The following is a 23,262-nucleotide window of genomic DNA, read 5'->3' on the forward strand; positions in this document are numbered from 1 at the left end:
TTGCAGATGCTTTAACCATGAAAATGTATGCAAGATGCCCTCTTCATGATATAATTGTAGATTTTCCTATTAAGGATACAAAACTGACCAGAACAGAGACAGAAAATACAAGACACGTTATGATTATGTTGTCTCTTAGAGAGTTACACATAAGTCTTTATTAGTATTTAAACATGTAGCAGTGTTAGGCATTGTCAACTGACCTTTGGATTCCCTTGAGCTACACACTGAATGTAAAAAGGCATGGTGCATGTTCATGCTGAAATATACAGTGCAATACCATCAATTTCATATATTGGAAGTTCTCTGTTTCTAAATTTTTCATACTTTATTGTACCTCCTTAGTGCTGCTTATAGAATTCTCATCACTGCTGTATGTGTTGTTTACTACTTTTCTATGTATTAAAGCACACAATACATTTTAGATCAAGACAAAAACTTGCATGTGTCTTTTCTGGAGTCTCCACTAGGATCTAAGAGAACTGAAATCTTTATCTCAATGGGAAAACATCTTGAAAAAACATGTCTAGAATTTTATTCTGTTTGTGTGAATGAAATTGAAAGGAATGAAATTCAAAGCAGTACAGCAAAAGTGTACATTCTTAACCAAAAGGTAAATATCAAAGTAAACTATCCAGATATATATCACTATGCAAGATTGACTTCTACAAAACCAATTTCAGTATTTTTATATATGTGCCAAGAAGACTCCATGTATGCACATATTCATAAATACATACATGTTAAAAAAAAAACTTCAAAAATATTATATTGAGTAGATTACCAATACATAGGACACTCATATAAAGGTTCTAGATTTGAATTACATCCAATGAATATTTCATCCACCTATAAATAAATTCTAGCTTTTAGATTTTAGTATTTCTTATCAGCACGCCATGATTTTATATTCTGATCCATTATAAAAATTGTCACAGTCTGTGTAATGCTTTCAGTGCATTTTAGTTTCACATTTTAAAATTCCATACGTAAGGATATGACTGTGATACTAAGACTGTTCAAGATTGCTCTGGCACTAGAGATCATTTATGGCATACATCCCCATTATGCAAGTCTTGAATCCCCAATAATCTACTGAAAAGCATTACACTCTGATTTGCTATTTTTATTTTCTACCAATAAAACTTGTTCATCTGTCTTGGGAAATGCTTATATTTTAAATATCCTCATTTGTTCAGATCTATCAAGCAACACTGTTGCTTGAGAATACAACAGTATAGTTAGTAAATGTTAGTAAAGTTAGTAAGTTAGTAAATGGGAGTAGCATGAAATGAGAATTTGGCTTGACTATATAAAGATGATTGAAAAGGGGGATAAATCCAATCAGAATAGGTTCTAATGTGAGCTTTATGAATATATAGATACTTTAAAAGAAATAACAATCTTATACAGCTCATTCTCAATGCTGAAATATTTTGGCAGCTCCAGCTTTTGTCGGATTTATATCTACTTACATCTTAGATGGGGTTCAGATAAGAAAATATTTCCTGTTTGAATATGATTTTTTTTCAAGTACATCCATTCAAAATGAATAGACATCGATAGATATATTACAAAAATATCACAGATATAATATGTAAAGACTTAAAAAGTATTTTACATTCATAATGACAGTATTCCCTTAACAACCAATCACATATCAAAAACTTTTATTGCAAAATATTTTAAAGTTTAATATGCATATAAACTTCTATTAGAAAGATTAAAGTTTCTATCCAAAGTCCAATGGATTCAGTGCAGTCTTTATACTCATAATGTACTTGTGAGCACATTTAGGTTTACAAAAGACTGAAGGAAACTCTCTTCCTAAATTGGTTTAAATTTGCTAAAATTAAATAGAAAGTAGCAAATGGAGATTATTGAGAGAGAGAATGTAATTAACATGTTCTATCAGACTTCAGCACTTTGAACAATTGCAGGAATTAGATAGACAGATTTTTATCTAAACTCAGTAACAAAGTATATGAGACAAAAAAGAACTACACAGAAAACCATAAGGAAAATATAGTGCAGAACAGGAAAATCAAATATTGAGAATCCGAGATCTGATTCTGTTGAAAGAAAAAAAAATATGTTTGTTGGTACATTTATCCCAATGTAAGCTTATGAAATGAACATTTAGGGACTATAGCCTCCTCTCAGGCTTGTATATTAACATATAAATATATTTAAATTGACTATTTTAAGGTTTGCCTAGGTTTCTCTCTCTATATGCCTCCCCTTGTTTTTCTCACTTTAAGATAACAATGAAAATGTCCATAACAGTTGTCCTATTCTGTAAATATAGTTGAATATATTTTTTACAATTTCTAGATTTCACATTAGTCAATTCTGTCCTAGGCTTTTTTCCAGCTTCTTTAAATTTCACTCAACTACCTGCATAAAGCCTCCTTGTTAAATAACCATTGCAGTAGTCATAAACTCTTCTAGTTCCCCTTCTTTGTCCTTTCCTAATTCTGTCTATTCCCTTCTCTTTGAAGATTCTGGATATTCTGTCCTGACTGCTGCATGATGTCCTTCAGCTTTGACTCTGATTTTGCTGGAAAGTATCACTGTTCAGCATCTCTTTTCTGTCTGTACTGGGTCTTACTGGAAGTTCATTTTCTTTATCTGTATGGTGCTGTGCTCTGCATTTGTGGCTAAACCACTACTACTAACACACCATTGTACTTCTGGACAGTGTTTGCATGCCATTAAGACTTTCTGTCTCTCTTAACACCCCCAACCCAAAAGTGAGTAAGCTGAGTGTGGACAAGAACATGGGAGAGGACACAGCTACTACATCTGACCCCAACTGAAAAAAGGCATATTCTATATCCATATGAAGTTGTGCTCATCAATAAAAGCTGGAAGAAAGGAGGAGGAAGGGGAAAGACATTCAGTGGTACAGGGGTTTGTCTTTCCAAGAAGCTGTTAAGTGTGCTGAAGACCAGCTTTCAAAGAAGAAGCTGGACAAGTGCCTGACTATAGGAAACAGTGAACAAATTCCTCTTTCAGCATTCTTCCCTCTACCCCCCAGAAAAAGGAAGTGAGCAAGAAGCAGGGTGGGTGTTGGCTGCTGGCTGGATAATGTCACTTACTGACACAGATTGATCATTCATTATGGGTTCTTCACAGAGAGGGTGGTTGCACACTGGAACAGGCTCCCCAGGGAAGTGGTCACTGCACCGAGCCTGTCTGAATTTAAGAAGAGATTGGACTGTGCACTTAGTCACATGGTCTGAACTTGGGTAGACCTGTGCGGTGTCAAGAGTTGGACTTGATGATCCTTAAGGGTCCCTTCCAACTCAGGATATTCTATGATTCTATGATTCATTACTATATAAGTCATTCACAAATGTCCCAGTCTTTTCCATCCAGAAATTTCCAAACCATAATAACTTTTTTTCTTATGGATATCTACATGAACATATCTAAATCAGTTCAGAATCCTCCCCTCCGTGAAGCATTCCTTGTTACCACCTTGTGTGATAACTCTGCATACTGTATCCTGACCCTCCCTCAGGCCCATAAGAAGAAAATATTTGGCTGTGTTCAGTACTTCACACATAAGCTATGCAACAATCCTGAAAGCTATCTCTGTAACCATACCAAAACATAACCCCTTTAATCCATTAAAACATCCATCCTAGTTATTATTATATTCCAGCTACTGTACGTCCTTTACCTAGCCATGACAAATTCTGTCTCAACCCAATTATATGTATGCTAATGCAAGGACCATTTTCCAAGGAAATTTAGTGGCCACTATTTAAAAACTTGCTGTCTAATCTATCCAAAATATATAATTATCCTCATTATCAGAACTATAATAGAAGAGCATTTAGATCTTCATTCAGCAAAGTACACATAGTCAGAAAAGTATTTAAGCATATGGTTAAACAGACGGCAAGATAGCATTTAATGAACCACTGAAACATGAACAGGGCCTAACATGAATATTTTCTATGATATTTTTTAGCTGCCTTAAACACACACTTTCATAAATAATGAATCAGACATGACTAGTATCAGTTATTGTGATTTTGGGAAAGAGTGCAAGAGTTTAAAACTGTCTTGCATCTTCTTCACGGTTTGCTGTGATGTGGGAGCATCAAGTGGCTAGAGTCATTAAGCTATGTCATTTGTAGCAAGATAGAGCAGCACTTTCATTGTGATGAATACATGAGTGTATACACATAAAACTATGATGAGGATACTGGTTTCCAGAAAATTATTAGAGCTGGTTTAACACTGCTAAACCATGCTTATGACTATTTAATAGTGAATCGCTGTCTGTTTCAACCACATTCCTTCTTATTGCTATTCACGTATGTTTGTGAAGGTTCTCATAAGTCTTGATGAAAGCTCATCTAGTATATCAGGTCTTATAGTCATAGGTGATCAAAAGTATCTGTAAGAAAAAGAGTATCTGATATTCATTCATCTCTCAAATAAAATTGTCACCTATTCATTAAGCAACCACAATATTGCAATCAGCTGGGAGGAGCTGCAAGAAAGTGTCCACAAACTTTAATATTTAAATAGTATTTCTAGATAAGTACATCTGTCACATATCTATGTTACAGATAACAGATGATCTGAATGTCCACCTACTTAAAGTTTGGTGGTACTTTTAGGCATGTAGAGGAGACATGAAACACTGACAATTTACTATGGAAATAGCTTATACCTTAATTTTTTTCTCATTTTATACATGCATAAATTACTACAGTAGATGAAACTAGTTAAGAATTGTGTTCTTTAAGAAGAGCAGATAGTCATGTTCAATACATGTTGAATATTAACAGTAACTATTCAGACTGCTACTATCTAAAAGTAGTCTAGCCCCTTTTAAGTATCTACTACTTGGTCTTGCCTATTGCAAACCATTTGTAAGGCACAACTCTTAACAGTAATGGGAAAAAGTAAGCTCAAACATAATATGTCACGTAGTCTATAGTTGTTATCTTTCCTGACTACAGTGATTTTTTATTGCTGTTAAATACAATTAATGTCCATTAAGACAGGAGATACTCAGCACTTTTCTGAATTGAAGCAAAAGAAAAGAAATAGAAATGAACCTGTAAGAATCCTACTTAATTTGATTTTCTAACATTATCTTTGCTCTGCTTTAGATATGTAATAACTTAAGATTTGAAAAATCTTTTAGAATTAGCAAGAATTGCATCTATGCCTTAAGAGAAGAATAGGCCCCTACTGTTTATAACTGATTCATTAACAATGCACACAATATTGTGGGCAGATCTTTAATTGCATTAGCTTCCGATGAGTATCTGTGTCACCATTCCTCACAATATATATATATATATTTTTTTTTCTTCTAATGACAAATTTATGGTGTGCATAGCTGTGCATCATCTGTTTGTGGAAGGACATTTCAGGCTGAGAAAGACATTCTCTTCTCTTCTGTCACATCTGTGTTCTTTAAACTAGATTACAGGGGACTTTAACTTCCCATTTCTCACCTGTCTGGCCCTGTAGGGGTATCCACTCTTGTGAGGTGATTCCTGAGGATCCTAAATAGTGCATAGAGTGACTTAATCAAGAAAAAAAGGATTTCTGCAAGGCAGGAGGTCATGAAGGGAGTTCCCTAGCACAAAATTCCAACAAGGACGGTGCTTTGCCTCACTTAAGCACCTTTTTCTAGTTGATATTCAGAGTCAAATCTTTTTACTGGAGCTGGAAATCGAAGCCATGCCTGTGCAAAGACAACAAAAACTGCTGCTTCCTAAATGCTCAAGTAGGGCAGAATGTTAGAAGACTGAGATATAAGCCTTTACCCTTACTGAGATGTGTCACTTCCACTGAAACTCTTCCAGTTTCTAAAAAATATTTAAATATTCATTGATCCAAGGAAAATGTGGAAATGACTCTGTAGCCAATGAAGCAGCACACTTTGCTGGAAGACCGTCATTCTGCTCCCTGCATCAGTGAATACCTAAGTGTAACAATCCCTGTGCTGTTTGCAGATTGCTTTTCACAAGCTGAACTTTCATTACAATTAAACAACTTATTCTCATTTACAGCCCAAATGGACCATTCAAAGCCTGCTAAGGCTAAAAAAGTACTAAGAAAAAATTCCTGCCTAGTAGAAAACTGATCAGAATTGCTTGCACTACTCAGCAACACTTACCAGAATATGAACCACAGAAAAAACTCATGCTAAAACAAAACCTAATTTTATTTTTTATTATTACTATTTTTACAGAATATCTTTTTTGATATTACGAAGACTGCAATCCTAGACTGAACACCTATTGTAGATTGTCCAAAGTTTCACTGTGAGCCACAAATCAGATCTTTATATTTAAGGTATATCAGTTTTTGATGCTGTGTTAACACAGGTTACATGCAGCTATCATGGATCTCACTGAGAGTAAATATATAGAGAGACAGAAGTCCACATTCCAATTTCAGAAAGTCAGCAATCAGTTAAAAATAAATACTTGAACAACTTTACATAGTTTTTCCTTGATATCAACATCCATTTTACTTAAGAAATGGATGTAAGTAGAGATGAGTAAAAGACAGGAATTTGGCCACATCTGAACCTAGTGTATAGAAAAAGCAGAATGGCTAGAACGATATTTTGATCTTTCTGTAGCAAGCCCATTAAAACTAATGTAATTCTTTCAATGCTGGATTATATCCAGATTAAAACAACTCCTAGCTGTTGAGAACTGCACAGAGAGGAAGTGCTCTCATTTTAATTGTCAAGATGGCTTTGAACCTGAAAATTTACCTACCACTTCTTGGATATATACTTTGTTGATGTGATTAAAAGTTTTCCTTCAGAACTATCTGTGTAAATCACTCTGAACTTCAGCCACAGTTAACACAGTATTTCTCTTATGTAAGGCAGAAGCTCATCCCTATGCAAAGTGTTAGCACAAAGCAGAGAACTGAATTATATTCACAGGTAATATTGATGATTTCAGGCAGACAAGACATCATCACTTTTTTAAACTGCTGAATAAAATTAATTCTAGTGTTTTCTCAGTTTGCACAGAACTATACTTTGATATATGTTAGAGTTACAGAGGGTCTTCCTGCTGTTTGGCTATTTGCTTGAAATCTTCAATTTGAAAGATTATGTACCTTTTATCTGAGCACACTGAATGATAGTGTACATATTTTATGTGTGGGGAAAAAAAAAAGGAAAGTAAAAGTACATATATATCAATCACTTTTCCAAGGTGATACTAGTGGTACTATTCTACTTTGTCCAAGTACAGTAAATCACAAAACATTCATTGAATGTGATGAGGTCAGGATTCCTATCCTCTCCTTTTCATTTGTGTGAGATGAAGTTTTTTCTCTGTGAAACATGTATATTCTGGAATTCATTTTCTCTCACTTCAGATACAGGACCAAAATACATCACTAAAACTTGAGGCAGCGATACATTTTTCTGGAAAAAAAAAAAATATAGAAGTGGAATGAGCTGTCTGTGACTAATGCTGCAGTTTTAGGATGTTAAAACAGTTTGATCTGAAAGGCAGTTTTGCGTAGATCAGGCAAGAAATATGCAAGATTGTGTTTTGTATCAGTTAATCTCCTCATAAACATATATTTTGAAATTGGGTTTTTGATGCTTTCCTTGTCTCTCTTATTATCTTTTTCTTTCTCAAAAAAAAAAAAAAAAAAAATCAGAAGATGTCTATAAAATGAAATCCTGTTTCTCATTTCATGTAGTTATCAACAAACACCTGAAAGAAGCTGAAACTTTTCTGCATCCTGTTTAGGCAAGTATGATAAAAAAGGAAAAGGGACATTGACCTTGAAATTCACTGCACTCAAAATCTGTTTGTCCTACATGTAGAAACTTCATGGTTCTTTGACTCCTTGTGAGAGGTTTTTGAGACTGAAGCAGCAATAATACAGCCTGCTTCATTCCTGGCTTCAGACCCAAGAGAATTATTGTTGGCCAAGATGAGCTTTGAAGATATCCTTCTTTGCAAAATATTCCAAAAGGGATTATTGTTGCCTGAGATAAGCCTTCTGATAGCTCCCTGCAAAAGACTCATCCAACATAACTTGACAAACTTCTTGTGGTTTCAAATGCTAATAGTCTAAAAACATTGAAATTAATTATTATCGAGGCATGAAATTTCAATTATTTGGGTCAGTGATATTTTTTTATGACATCTAAGTCATTCAAGAGAAGTGATTTTACAGGAACAAAAACTGGATGACAGAAATATGAAGTTATATTCCCACCGAAGAAATACAAAATAACCCTGATAGGAAAATATATTTAATTCAACACTGTGTATGACTGATATTATTACTTAACAGATGCACAGTTTCTGAAACAAAAATTGCTGGAAGAATATCAACAAACAAAAGGAATTAAACTGCTTCTCTGTTTCTGAAGGAATAAATATGATATAAAGTAGTATTAAAGAAGGCAGATTTCATGATCTTTAATTGCTTTGAGTGTTGTAAGCAATAAGTACAAAACACATAAAAGCTTGTATACAATGTCTAGTATACTCACAGCACTCATTCCCACAAGATATCATTAAGGCCAAAATTCAGGCTTTAAGATAAGATTAAAGGTTTATGTAGTTGGTAATAAAAATTTTAGAAGAGGAAGTATGTGGGGGGTGAGAATGAGACTGATTTTCAAGGGAACATACAGAAGTTAAGTGTTTAATTAAAGTCCCAGTTCCAAGTTTATATATGTTTCATACAGGCAGACATTAAAACTATGAAAACCCTCTCAAGATTGCAGCCTTAACACCTTTGAAATCAAATTATGTTTTGTCATGGTGTACAGTGCATGGGTTGTCTACAGCATAAGGCTCCTTCAAGTATGAAAAAAATTGGTGAAGCTGAATCAGTTGTCACCCCTGAAACTTCAACAAAACAAACTAGGGTGAAATGATTTCCATTTCTGGGGGGGAGACAGCTGTCCCCAAGTAACCAAGGAGACATTCAATGCCCATGTTTGCTTACTTTTTTTTTTTTTTTTTTTTAAATGAACTCAGAAAGAACATATGTAAATTCTGTGAAGAGAAAAAAAAATCATCTCAGCAGGCAGATAAAAACGTTAAAAGCAGTTAAGACTTCATCCTAGGAATTGAGACAAAAAGGAAAATATTTGGGCCTTTTAAAGTATGAAGATCGATTGCATGGTACTACTGCAAGTGGAAATTAAGATTTGTGACATCTAAGTAACTGTGGTTTGCATAGAAATGGAAATGTGTTTTAGGATGATGGAGCAGAAGCTGAAAAACAGTACAGAATTATAGATTATAGGGATCTGAAAGAAAAAGCACCAAGCACACATAAAAGTAAACTCAGAGTAGGCTGTTTTAAAACACATGGAAGCTAAAGAATTATTGTAGATCATTGCTAATACAGAATGCAAGTCCAGAAGAAGGTTTTATCTTTTTAACTCAATAATAAAGTTGAAGACTAGGAAGAGATGAAAATCCTTGTGGCCATATTTGACGTAAGATTGGAAATTACTGACAGGTTTATATTCTGACCTTTACATTGGATAGAAAAATTAAGCCTATAGAGGAGAATATTTAAGTAAATATAGAGTAATAACTTTCCCTTTAATGAAATGAAGTTAACAGGTCATTCCTACATCATTTGGGCAGAACAGGTACCATTACTTTCTTTGTTTTATTTACAGTAAAGTTAATGTTGGTGAATTGGAATCCCAAAGACTGAAGCTCATCATCATGAATGATAAAACCAGTATAAAAATAGGAACACTGTCTTATTCTCTTTCAAATAAACAAACCTTACAATTAGATTTTTTTAGATGTTTTCTAAAGTCTAATTCTCTAATTTCTCAGTTGCTCAACTGTTGTAGAAGGAATTATACACTTCACTTGTAAGAGAGAAGCAGCAATATATTTATTGATGGAAACAGTGATTTAGCAGGGCTTAATTATGAATAAGGCAGCAATTCAACAAAGCTCTAAGGGTAAATGTAACATTAACAAGATTCATGATGGCAAGGTCACTTGATTATTTACTACACAAAGGACTGGGTCAGCCTAAAAACATCAGGGAGACCCTCAAGTTGAGTCGTGAGGATCAGAATTGAGCCACTTTTGCTGTCCAAACTCTGAGGTGTCTAGATAACAACTGAGTCTTATCCCAATCCCAGACTTAATGGTTTATGCCTAAAGGACTACATGCATAATCAATCCTATATATCACTTAGCTAAGATTAAAAAGTTTCAACACGCTTAGCAAATTACTTCCAGATTTTCAACAAGTTAGCTATTAGTCACTTAACTGAGTATCTGTTGCAGGTAAGGAATCTCTTAAACTCGAGGAGTAACCTTGAGAAGCATCCCTGCTCAAGCATAAGATCCTGGCATGCAGCCCAATGCAATACAGAAGAGCTCAAAAGCCTCTGGGCTGTCCCTTATTTATGGAGTAAGATGATCAACTGCTAGTCAGATTTGCATACCAGCTGTATTTGGTTGGTGCATGGTCCATTAGCCCTTGGATCCATCTTCCCTGAATCCATCTTGAGCCCAGTTTTGCTAATACAACCAGATGTATTCATCACAGTCATCATTGAAGGTTATCACCCAAGCAGGGTTACGAAGAGTCAGGAGGTTTGGGGAAAGGGAAAGGTAAAGAGGCAGGGGAATACACCACCACATCAATGTATGCATGTTTTTTTAGTTCTGCTTATGAGCATTTGTGATCTCTATCCTATATCTTGTACACATTTTGAATATACAAATATCCACCCACTGACTAAGAAGGTGAGAGCCTCTAGAATGATCATGAATGAAATTTTCTAGAGGTCCAAATAACAGATATTCAGTACTACTGAAATGGAAATGGGCATTAATCCAGTAAAGTAGCTAAGCCCACAGTAGTGTTTAAGTGCAGAGTTCATTCCACTGCAGTTAATATAACTACATATACAGTTTTATATAAATAAAATGTATGCTTAAGTTCTTTGGAGGATCATAAGCATAAATAGAAAAAATATTAGTTTCAATATCTTACACTGACCCTGTAGCACCTTTTTTTCAGTTGACTCATGGTAATTAAAAGTGTTATATGTTGTCATGAAAAATGCATTCTCCATAGACAAGTCTTTTAACTTTGCCCTCTATATAAGAGGTGTCACATTTGCATATATGCATTGCAATATGAGCAGTATATTATATTCCTATAATCCAAAAAGGCAAATAAAAAGCATGTAAAAGTTTAGTTAGGATCACCTCCAGCTATAAAGATTACCCTTTCCAACACTTTCAAATGAATTGGAACCATGTTCTTAATCATCTTGTCATCCCTGTGGTATCCATACAGGCTTAGTTACCCAGGGTACCTTTTTTTATTAATGCTTTCAAATTTTCCTTTGATTTGAGGAGCAACACAAATATTTTCTCATTATTCACTCTTCTTTGAGTTTATATGTTGGAAAGTCTATTCCTGTCTTAAGTATCTTTGAAGAGAGTGCATCAAAAATGAAGCAACATAGAAAGCAAGTTTTGACAAACTAAGAAAAATTTCCTTTCTAATACCTAGTTGATAAGAGTTTCCTGCAACTTTTGTGTTTTTCTTTTCACGTCCTATAGTATGAACATTATTCTTCCTAGTTAAAAATAACATCATGTTCACTTGGCTCACCACATCTCTCCTGTCATGCATGGCTTGTGCTATCATCCAAATCCAGAAATGAACAAGCCCTGCCACCAGCTCAGGAAAGTGTCTGCGCCCACTGCTCTTGAGCAAAAGACTGAGTGCTGTCTTGAGCCTGAGCAAGAAAAAAACAGGGCACTGAAGTATGGGCGTTACACATATGAATAGTCCCAATGACTTGAGGGGTTTTGGTAGTTTTCATAACTGTTCACAGTTTCACTGCTTCTGTGATCAGAACAGCTAGCTCTTTTTCAGAAGGGCTAGACATATCACATATCACAAATCCAATGCATGAAATATCAGGTCTTGAGTGACGAATCCTCCTTCACAAACTTTTACTTCAACAGTTAAAGAGGTAGACCTCACTTCCAGTCTAAACATATATTGTTTAGACTTCACCCTCTCCATGCCATTTCTTGATATACTAGTAAGCCCTGAATCATTCTTTCTGACTAAGTCACTGATTTATTTTTCTTTTAGATAAACGTGCAAGAACTTAACATTTTTCAGAACTCAAAACTTTCTGTAACTCATCATGTGCACACCAGTACTGATGCTACATTTCAGCTTCTGATACAGCAGGATGGAATCACAAAAGTAGGACTCCATTATAAATAAGCTGTCAAGCACATGCCTGAAAGGTTTTTTAAATGGTATTGAACCAATAAATGAGGATTATAATATATCAAGATTTTTTTTTCTCTATTATGATAATTTAAAATGTGTTCTGACAAGATCTGTGAAAACCAAACTAAAATATGTTCTGTAAATTAAAAGAAGAACACGATACCAAAGGGGCACCAAGAAAATATCCCTGTCTGCTCATTTTCTCTAAGGTTTCAAAAGCAGGTTTTTGAACACTTCTAGATAATATATATCTGCAAGTCATTCAAATGTTAACACAAACTCATGTGTGCTGGTAGAATGTTAAATATGGCTTACATAAATGACCATGGAATTAAAGACCAGTTTGCAAATTGATTTCATTTTTTATGTGAGGATGAATGTTCCCAAATACTTCTCTGCAATTTGTCCATTACTGGACATTACTACCCAATTATTACTATCCAAGTTATGCAGTTTTGATTCTTTGCTTTGTTACAAAGTATTTGATTATATCATATAACCTGAAGAAAGAAGTGTTTTGTTCTATTTTAAATATCAGATAAGACAGTAACTCCTCAATTACACTGTGATTTTTGATTGGTTGGTTTTTGCTCTTCATTTATACCTTTTAATTAATTAAAGTAATTTAATGAATTAATGAATAAGTATATTAATAAATAAACTAATAAATTAATATTTAATAAATTAATTTTTTTAATTCATTTGGAGAGAGTTTTTCCCTCACTTGCCACTGCAATTGAATGAGCCATTAAAACAACCTACATCAGGCTCACTTTTGGGTTTATTTTTTACTTATTCAAGTATCTTGTTATTTTAATATATAGCTTAGTGTTTTAAGCATCGGCCAGTTTCTGTCATAGTGAATCAGGGATAGCTCAGATATGCTAACAACATTAAGGGCAAAAATAAATTTTTCAACAAGGCGTTGTATAATATAACTTATTTGGGGCAAGTTGTGAGGTTCTTTCATACCAGCTCCTCACCACAAAGCCGTTTAGTGGGTACCTCAATCACGATTTTTTCAACCGCCTCTCTTTTCTGTCAATTCTTATGAATTCTGTGTATTATCCTACTTCAGCTTTTCAGTTGCTACGTCCAGAAGCAGACATCTGGTTTCTACTAGGGTCTACCTCCACATACTTTCCTCACAAACACAACATATGTATATTTATTGAATATTTCAGCTTTTTAATATGATTACTGACATATTTCCATTCAATGCTTAATATAGCTCAATTAATTATTAATAATATTAATAATTATTATTAATATAGCTTAATGCTATATTAATATAGCATTAATGTTATATTAATATATAATATTAATATAATATATGATGCTATATTAATATAGCATTAATATATACAATTATTATATATATAATATAGCATTAATATATATATTAATATAGCATTAAGCTATATTAAGCATTGAATGGAAATATTTCAGTAATCATATCAGTATTATACTATACTAGTACTACTGTTCTTCAACAGTTTGTCAAATATTTCTGAGATTCTTTTCATTCCCTTATTTTTTTTTCTGTAATCTAGTCCTTTTCTATTATATTAAATATTATAAATTTTCCTTTTCCCCTTCTTTTGTTATACATTTTCTTCCATTTCTACTCTTAACCAATACTTTTTTTTAAAAACGTGGGGGGGTTGCTCAACTTTTCCCTTAATATAGTACAATAGGTTGAATTTGATTTCCAAATGTCATTTTCCTCTTCAGTACCTCTTCTCCACATTATTTAGCTCATAATCATATACATATGTGGGTATGCATATAAATCAGTCAATCAATCAAGTTTATATGCTGCTGTTTGTGCCTCACAAAATTAGTAAAATCAACAAAATTTTGCTCCTAAACTAAAAATTTTTAATCCGCAATCAGTTCTTTCTCATATCTACATCGTGCCTAACATAAACTGTTCCTACTCTTGGTACAGCCCCTTTTGAACAATGAATATTTCATCTATAAATCTTTAAAAATTCTATCAATATTTTGTCAGTAGTAAACTTTCAAGCAAGCCTCTCAGATTGAAGACCCCTATGATATTTGTGTTTCATTTTGTTTTGCTTTTACCTAAACTTTACAAGTATGTCCTTAAGGAGCCAATCATCTTCTTTAAGCCTCACTCAGAAAGAGGTCTTTTTCATAAAATGTCACTTGACTTTGTTTTCATCCAGTTACATAGATCATTACCACTGATGCCAGCATTCAAGTCACATGAATCACACCATCAAGTTTCATTAATGTCAGATTTGTCAAATATGTACTCATAAATGAATAATTTCTCTTTTCATTACCCAGCCTTCAGATTACAGTCATCCCAAGGATTCCACTGATGAATTATGGTTCCAGTTTGAATAATCTTTGCATCAAAATTTTGAATGAAATCTCTCATTGTTCAGTTTTTCATTTTGCTTCACTGTCATTCATCTCAGTAAAACACAAAACCGTATCTGGTTAAAAAGAGAGCCCTGGGCAGTAATATTGTGCCATTCATTTTCAATCCTGTTAAAATAAATAAATAAATAAAAATGCAGTCTTCCTACGTGTTAATGGATCTCTCACTGGGCTTGCCCAATATGCTGAGCCCAGACCTCCCCCTTTCTGTCGCCCTGAAGCCATATGTCATTTCAAGACTGCCAGTTTTTGTTTTTTTCCTGTGATGCCTACACAACTCAATACTAAAAGTGTAAAAAGCATTACTTCCTACTTCTCCTACCACACCAACATCAGAAACTGTGCTAAGGAAGTGCAAGTAGATTCTTAAAACTGTATTTTCTTCAGTCTGTATTGTGACAAAGTACATTTCCTTGCTTTCATATTTATTTCGAAGTGTGAAGTTTACCCTTTTCACACTGTAGCCTATACATTCATTTTCACAGGCCAAATCAGCCTGTTAGCAGCCTATTTTTACCTTTCTACATTGATCCAACCAAATAGACACTTGCTTAGCAGTTGCCCTCTATCCTATAAAGTTTGTGAAATCAGAATGACAGTTTTCAACCAGAGCAGAAAATAATTCAATGAACCAATTAAATCACCCTGAACACAGATATTCATGTGAATCTCTCTCAAGGCATGGAGAATACTCCTGATGCAATAACACCATTTAAAAATTCAAGTGCAAATGTCTTTGGGGGTAAAGTATTTCTAACACTCAGTTCCTTGTAGCAGTAGTCTGTAAAAGAATTACTTGACATTGTGACCTGCTGGAAGGAATAAGTTTTAGATTTCTAGTTCACTAATTTTTACTTCTGTTTTATCAAAATTGTCCAGTTAAAGTCTCTTCTAAATAAAAATACTGCCTCTTAAATACATTTCACTGCGTTTGGAAACAATTTCTGATAGAAAGAAAAATGTGCAAACAGTAAAAAACTAAAATTAACTGAAGAGATTTTAAGATATATATGATGCATACTTTAGAATATGAGGTTGCAGTACCTTGAATCAGAATAGAAAATGGTGCCTAGGAGCACAAAAAAACGCTAGTCATAATTCACAAAGAAGACAGGTACATCTGTCATGATACCTGTAAAAGAAGCATGGATTTGCAATAGCCTGCAATGAACAAATCATAATAGACAAAAACAGAAATTATTGTTCTTCTTATTGCTAAGCATAATATCAATGGGGTCATGATGCCAGGCCTTGATCCAACAAGAGCCTTTCAAATTTTGATTATTTTAAACTTGCACATTGTTTATCTGGTACTTCTTTTATTTATTTATTTATTTACTTTTAATTTTGGAGGAGATAATTGTCTGAGCTTAATTCGATTTCTGTGGCCAAAGAGAAAAAGCGAAACCGTGGTGAAAGAAGTTTGAATTTTCATACCATTTCTGTCAACTGTTCTCATTTGGAGCAGATATAAGGTGAAATAGAGCAAGCTCTTCCCATCAGTGAGTGGCAGTAAGGTTCAGCGACAGGTTGTCAGAGATGACAGAATCCTAGTTTTTCGTAAGACAAAAATAGAGAAGTGTCCCTCTTCATCAAATTATTAGGAAATTTATATTGTCCCAGTCCTAACAAAACTGTATTTATTCTGCAAACATAAGGGTATTTAAAGCACCTCTGGAGAAGAAATCAGAGAAGCTTACAATAAGTACCCATAATCATCAAAGACCTATGCTACCTTCATTTGTTCTCTCTCTCAAACAAAACCAAACACAAATAACCACTGAATTCCCAAAGCTTCTAGATTGCTGGATTGTAATAACTGAAATTCACATCTAATCAATGCAAATGTTATTAGTTTCTGTGTTCCTTTCTGTCTGTTCCAGCTGACTGGATTGTTGAGTTAGTGCATAGAAAAACAATGCACTTCAGTTTGCTTTCAAGGACCGTGGACAGAGTCATTAAAATAATCCTTAAGGAGAAAAAAATAAAATTGACATTAATTGACATTAATATTGGAGGAAAAAGCAAAAAACAAAGTACACACATAAAAACAACACAATAGCAGACCACAATAAATAAATAAATAAATAAATTTAAAAATGCATCAAATTAATTTGGCCAGAGACACTGACTACGTGTATTTTTAAAAATCATCAGGGCTTGTTCTTGGCCTATTTAAAAATCACTCAGATAGGAGAAGTGAGAAAAAGAAATGTATAGGCAAGTGATGGAATATAGAGGAAGAGAAACCGCACCTGTTTGCTGGAGAGTGAAACTACTATGGAAACAACCCCCCCAAATGTAATGGGGACCAAATGTAACAGGAAGGCAAAGAATGGCAATTTCAATTCTTCTACAGATGGGGGTTGAAACACAAAGACTTACAGGACTGAAGGAGAATATAATTATGCTGTGTTTTTATAGGACAAGAAATACAAGAGAAGTTTGTATCAGACTGTCCATGATCTCATCTTATTTTAACACAAGGATCCAGCAATATGCTGGATAAATAAGGGTTCAAATATTATTTCAGATACCATTTCAGATTATTTCAGTCTATCATTTGTCCACCTGGTTTATTTGATTCTATAAAGTTCTATAAGTCTATAAGTTTAATATATTAATTAACATGTTAAATACTATATATATATAAATATATATATTAATTTAAATACTATAATTCTGTCTATCCTTTTACCCAAAAGGATACAGGCTGATGGAAAATTGTACCCAAAAAGATGGCTGATGGTACAGTCATCATGAAAAATAGAAAAAATAAATGCTGTTTACAACTGAACTGAGAGACATGGACAATAGTGAAATTATTTTTTTAAATGGTACCTTTCTCTTCCAGTAACTTAATAGTCAAGATCATACTGGGGATAATCTGAGGTTTGAAGGCAATTTTCTGTTGAATAAAAAGATAAGAATGAAATATTGCATATGGCTAGATAGTAAAAATGTCTGTGGAAACAAATTATCTACCGATAATCCAATTACCTGTTGCTTGCAGAACTTCAGTCTGTTAATTATCTCCATTCATTCTGAATCACTTCTCCGTTACTGAGATTCATTAAAGGTCCATTCAGGTCTCTCAAACTATTTAACATCTTTTGTGTCCAAAGATATACAGCATCATCAAGCTTTCAAACCTCAGAGGTAGGGCTATGTCCTTGAATATATTTATGTATTTCACATTGTAGTCAAATAATATGGAATACAATAACTGACCAACCATGTTTTTTCCCCCTGTTTTATATCTACTTTAGTTTTTTATGTACATTTATGATTTCTAATATCAACCAACAGTTAAACAAGCAGCAGTTTAACGCCTGTTTATCTGAATACCTGAAAATTCAAATCTAATATCTACATAGTCAGACCTTCTTGTTTTTATTATTTTTATCCCTCCATCATGACTCAGTACGTTTTGAGAATGGTTCTGTTTTCATAAAATATTGTAACTAATTAAACACTTAGATTTGAGAAAGAGTATTGTGACAGATATTCACTATGGGAACTGTACTCCTAAGAATGAATGCACTTACCATTGAAAGCTAAACACTGCAAATTTATGCTGCCATTCAGAGGAGCATTAGGATCTTTAGTACAATAAAATAATTATGGGGCAATGTATAGTCGTCAAAGAAACACAACCTCCAAAATAACAAATTTGTGGAGGAGGTTATACTAAATACTAAAGTTTGTGGATCTGCCCTTTCAAAGTTCCTGAGAATCCTCAGCTGAGACTAGAAGAAGATACTATCCTTACCTGGGATTCATAAGAGCTGAAATAAATTAGATCTTCTGGCTTTGATTAGAGGAGCAGAAAGAAATGCCCTTCCTTTGTCTAATATTTAAAGCAGACATTGGAGACGAGAAAAAAAGGGTATTTATATAATACTGTATATATAATATGTATCCTTGTATCACGTAAGTATACAATGGATATATTCTTTTTTTTTTCTTCTTCTCTCTCTGTGTTTCTGAAGCCTGTTATAGTACTACATGCTTCAAGGTGGCTCTAGTTACTAAATGCTCTCAATTATGTGTGCAAAGTTTTCACCACTGAAAGCTTATTAACTGTCTAAACAGGTAAGCAATGAAAAGACCACTTTGTTATCTAATTTTTGTCATGGTTTTCTGAGAAGTATGACATTTTAATCAAATTTCTCTCAGTACTGATAGAGAGACTTGAAATTAGTTTGTTCATATCCCACATGACTATTCTAGGCACTCTTTCATCTTCACCTGTATGTTCTGAGGACACTCATTTTTTAAGACATGGATTTACTAAACTCCCTGTAATGTCATATCTCCAATACCACTTTGGTTAAGTTTTCCAAAGTAACTACTGAAAGTTTTAGAATTTCTACCTTAGATTCTTCAAATATTAATTCTACCAGAGGAACATTATTTTTCTCCCATTTTCATGTGAGTTTAACTATTGAGAGAAGTATTCATGTGACCATTCACAGATTACAGACTTTTTTTTTTTTTTTTTTTCAATCGATAAGAAGAGCCATATGGGTAGCGGCACTGGTATCCTCCCATTCCCAGTACTCTCACCAGTACTACTGTAGCCTATCTAAGATCACAGTTGTGATTTCCCCGCAGATTCAGAAGAAAAAAACAGATTTGCACAGACATCAGGGAAACAGAATTTGGCCACCAATTCTTTATTGCCAGTGAATAGAATAGAAAAGTCCAATTGGAAGGGACCTTCAAAGATCATGAAGTCCAACTGCCTGACCACTTCAGAGCTATCCAAAACCATGTCATCCAAATGCCTCTTGAACATTTATAGGGCTTCAACCACCTCACTAGGAAGCCTGTTCCAGTGTTTGACCACCCTTACGATTTTTTTTTTTTCTTATTTATAATCTAAACCTCTTCTGGCACAGCTTTGTGCTATTCCCACGTGTTCTCTTATCAATTACCAGGGAGAAGAGACCAATGCTTCTGTCTCCACTTCCCCTCCTCAGGAAGAGAGCAATGAGATTGTTTCTTGGCCTCCCCTTCTCCAGGCTGGACAATCCAAGTGTCCTCAGCCTCTTCATATAAGGCACACCTGCCAGTCCTTTTACCAGCTTTGTTGCCCTCCTCTGAACACCATCAAGCACTTTAACAACCTTTTTATTCTGTGGAGCCCAGAACTGCTCACAATATCCAAGGTGAGGCTGCATGAACACTAAATACAGTGGGAGAATCACCTCTTTTGAACAGCTGGCAACGATGTGTTACGTGTCCTAAAACACAGTTTGTCCTCCTGGCTGCCAGGGCACACTGCTGGCTCATGCTGAGTCTGCTGCCAAGCAGCACCCCCAGGTCCCTTCCTTCTGAGCTGCTTACCAGCACTCAGCTCCCAGCGTAAGCCTGTAATTGGCATTACTCCATCCCAGGGGCAGCACCCAGCATATATCTTTGTTGAACTTCATTCTGTTGGTAATTGCACGGTGCTCCAATGTATCTAGTTTCCTCTGCAAGGCCTCTAATTCCTCCAGGGAGTCAACAGCACCTTCCAATTTAGTATTATCAGAAAACGTTGTTGAAAGAAACAGCATTGAATATGACTACCAGACCACCAACCGCATTCATAGCTTAAAGACTTGAGACAAAACCCAGCTATGATTACAACTAAAAGAACAACACCCCACTTCTTCTGCCCAATACCCTTTTACTCACAAATTGAAGACTTTTGATCTGTAACATTTTGAATATATAAAGAAAGCACTTACTTTGACCAGCAGTTTTTACATCATTACAGAATGAATCTCACTTAGTGTGGAAAGCTAATGATTACCTCTTTGATACTGATTTCCACTAGAAACTGAGAAAACACCCAATCAAACATGGACTCAGTCCTTCCTGAACTATCTTTCTTAAAATCATGGGGAGTTATGAAAATAATTTAACTACCCAGGAGATACATTCACATTCCATTGACAGCCACAAAGATGCCTTTCTAGGACGCTTTCATTACTATAGATTAGGAGCCACAGCTTACATTTTTCACTCATACTGTTATTCTACAGATTGATCCCATTCCAGTGTTTTTGAAAAAACATGTAGCATGCCAAGGGTATCTTACAGCTGTATTCACATAACAGTCAACTACAAGCTTAGTGTGAGCTATACAGAAAAACTTCAAAGACTTGGTTTAATGAAAAAATAAGTTATTTACATGTAAGAAATACTTCTTTAATATTGAGAAACAACTAATATTAAGATGAAAAAGTGCTTAGTGGGACTAATGCATTATATTGATATGAGAACAACCTTCTAAACTTAGCCCCTTGAAAAGGATGTAATTTCCAATAGCTGATCAAATCAAATCTATTTCAAGATATGTTAGTCAGCCTTCTTGGAAACCTATAATTACTGAGCCATTAGTTGGGTCATCATTTTCATATGCAAAATCTGATGCTAAATACTTCACATTTCTCACATTCACTTTTCTTCTAAGTCATGCTAAGAAACAGAAAATGAAATAAAGCAATGTATTTGAAATAAAAAGCACATTGATGCTTCAACTCGTTATTTTAAATGCTGAGACAAAAAAGAAGAAAAAAAAAAAACACAACAACAACACAAACCAAAAAAAAACAGGATGCCATTTCCAAATGTCCCTATCTATATCTATATAAGAAGAAGGCCATGAATTCATAGGGCAGCAGTGTCACCCAATACAAAGTAGGAAGAAAGCTCGATTTTCTCCTTCCCATTCAACCACAGTCCCAAATTCTGTGAACTATTCACTTCAGTGTGTATGGCTAACAGCTGCAGAACAGAGATCTGATATCAAAGTCACTGCAGGTTAAAGGGTGGTAATTAGCTGAAAGGTGAACATAAAAAAAAAGAGGGCAATGCAAGGTGTGCGAGGAGAGTTATTGTCGATAGAGAGCCAAAATGAATTTGTTTAAACTGTATAAGCTCAAAGAATGATATTCTGAACTTTCTTCATCTGTGCTGTTGTCTTTGATAAATCCAGCAAGGAAGCCTGACAGCCTCATACCAAACTACTGGACTGAAGCTGTCCACTAAGGCAGGTAGGAAGAGTGCACAAATGGAAAAAGAAAACAGAAAAAGAAATCCAAATAAAATTCCTACACTTTATGTTTAAAATTATTTCAGGGAGGCAAACACAAGTTAAATGTTCAGTGCTAAATCCTGGCCAGCCCACATTATCCTTTCCCATTTATTATATCTGTAGCACCAGAGGCACACACAGGTCTACTAGTAAATACTACAGAATATAGAAATACTTTTATAACTTGTAAATTTATGGGGAAATAGCATAATGGTTGGGCATTTCATAAACACCTACTCTTTAAACTGTTAGCAAATGCTCTTCTCTGACCATGCCCAAGAAATGTTTGGGAAGGTGCTGACCAACCTCCCAACCCCTGCCCCCAGAAGGGTGTATTAAGGTATGTTCCCAGTTAACACTGTGCATGCAGAAACATTGTTTTGGGAAGAAGAAAGTTAAAGAACACTGAAGATAAACCATACTACTCAGCTCAAGGCCAGCGAACAGTTCCTGAGGCCTCAAACGCACAGGCTGGTGATTAAAATCATATTATATAAGACAGATGTTAGGCTCATTATACTAAGAGAGTAACTGTAATTTGACCTCTTTTTGTCTGACAAGAAGAGTAAGAGATTACCATCACCACCTACAATACAGAGAGTAACTTGTTTCTGGTTACAAATGGTTCCTGACCGTACACTGGAAGTAGAGCAACATTGCATGGAATCATAGAAGAGCTTGGGTTGGAAAAACCCTTAAAGATCACTTACTTCCCCCCGTTCCCCCCCCCGCCGTGAGCAGGGATGCCACCCACTAGATCAGGTTGATTGTGTAGAAATTTAAATTAACTCATTTTATAAGCAATATGATTAGTTTGTAAAAATTTGTCATCTCACCATGTTCCTTCTGATACAGGAAAAAGTTGGATGGGATATATAAGATTTATACCATGCATTGAATGTGAGGATTAGCACACTCAGGCTTCCTCAGACCACCTGGAAAAGCCAATTCCGACATTACTGACTCTGAAGCAGTATACTTATCAATTTCCATGTACTTCCTCTGGGCTAACTCATAGATTTATTCTATCACTACATAGGAAAGAAGCAAATGTACTATGCTTCAGTGAAATTGGGCTGGGATAACCAAAACATGAGCAAGAGCTAGAACATACCTTGTTTTCAACTTGCAATTCAAGACTACAGGCCTCAAACTCTGCAGGCCAACAAATATCTTTCTGCGTTATCTGTATCTCTGCATTCACTGTCTCTAGAGATGCTTATAAATGTGATATATGAGCTCATAAGGTGGCTGCCTCAGATCCTGTGCAGTTTAGGATCAGTGGAAATGTTGCATAAAGCAGACAGCAAGAATTTGGCAGTCACCCGCATGTGAATAATTTTTAAAATGAGGGTCAGAGATGTAAAGTAGAACAAAGTTATTAGATCATGTTCTCCCAGCAGTGAGTTTTAGAAACGGTGCCTTCTCTGTCACAGTAACCTTCAGCCCTAGGAACGCTGAACTGCATGGGC

Source organism: Anas acuta, chromosome 5, assembly GCF_963932015.1.
Source record: "Anas acuta chromosome 5, bAnaAcu1.1, whole genome shotgun sequence".
NCBI lineage: Eukaryota > Metazoa > Chordata > Aves > Anseriformes > Anatidae > Anas > Anas acuta.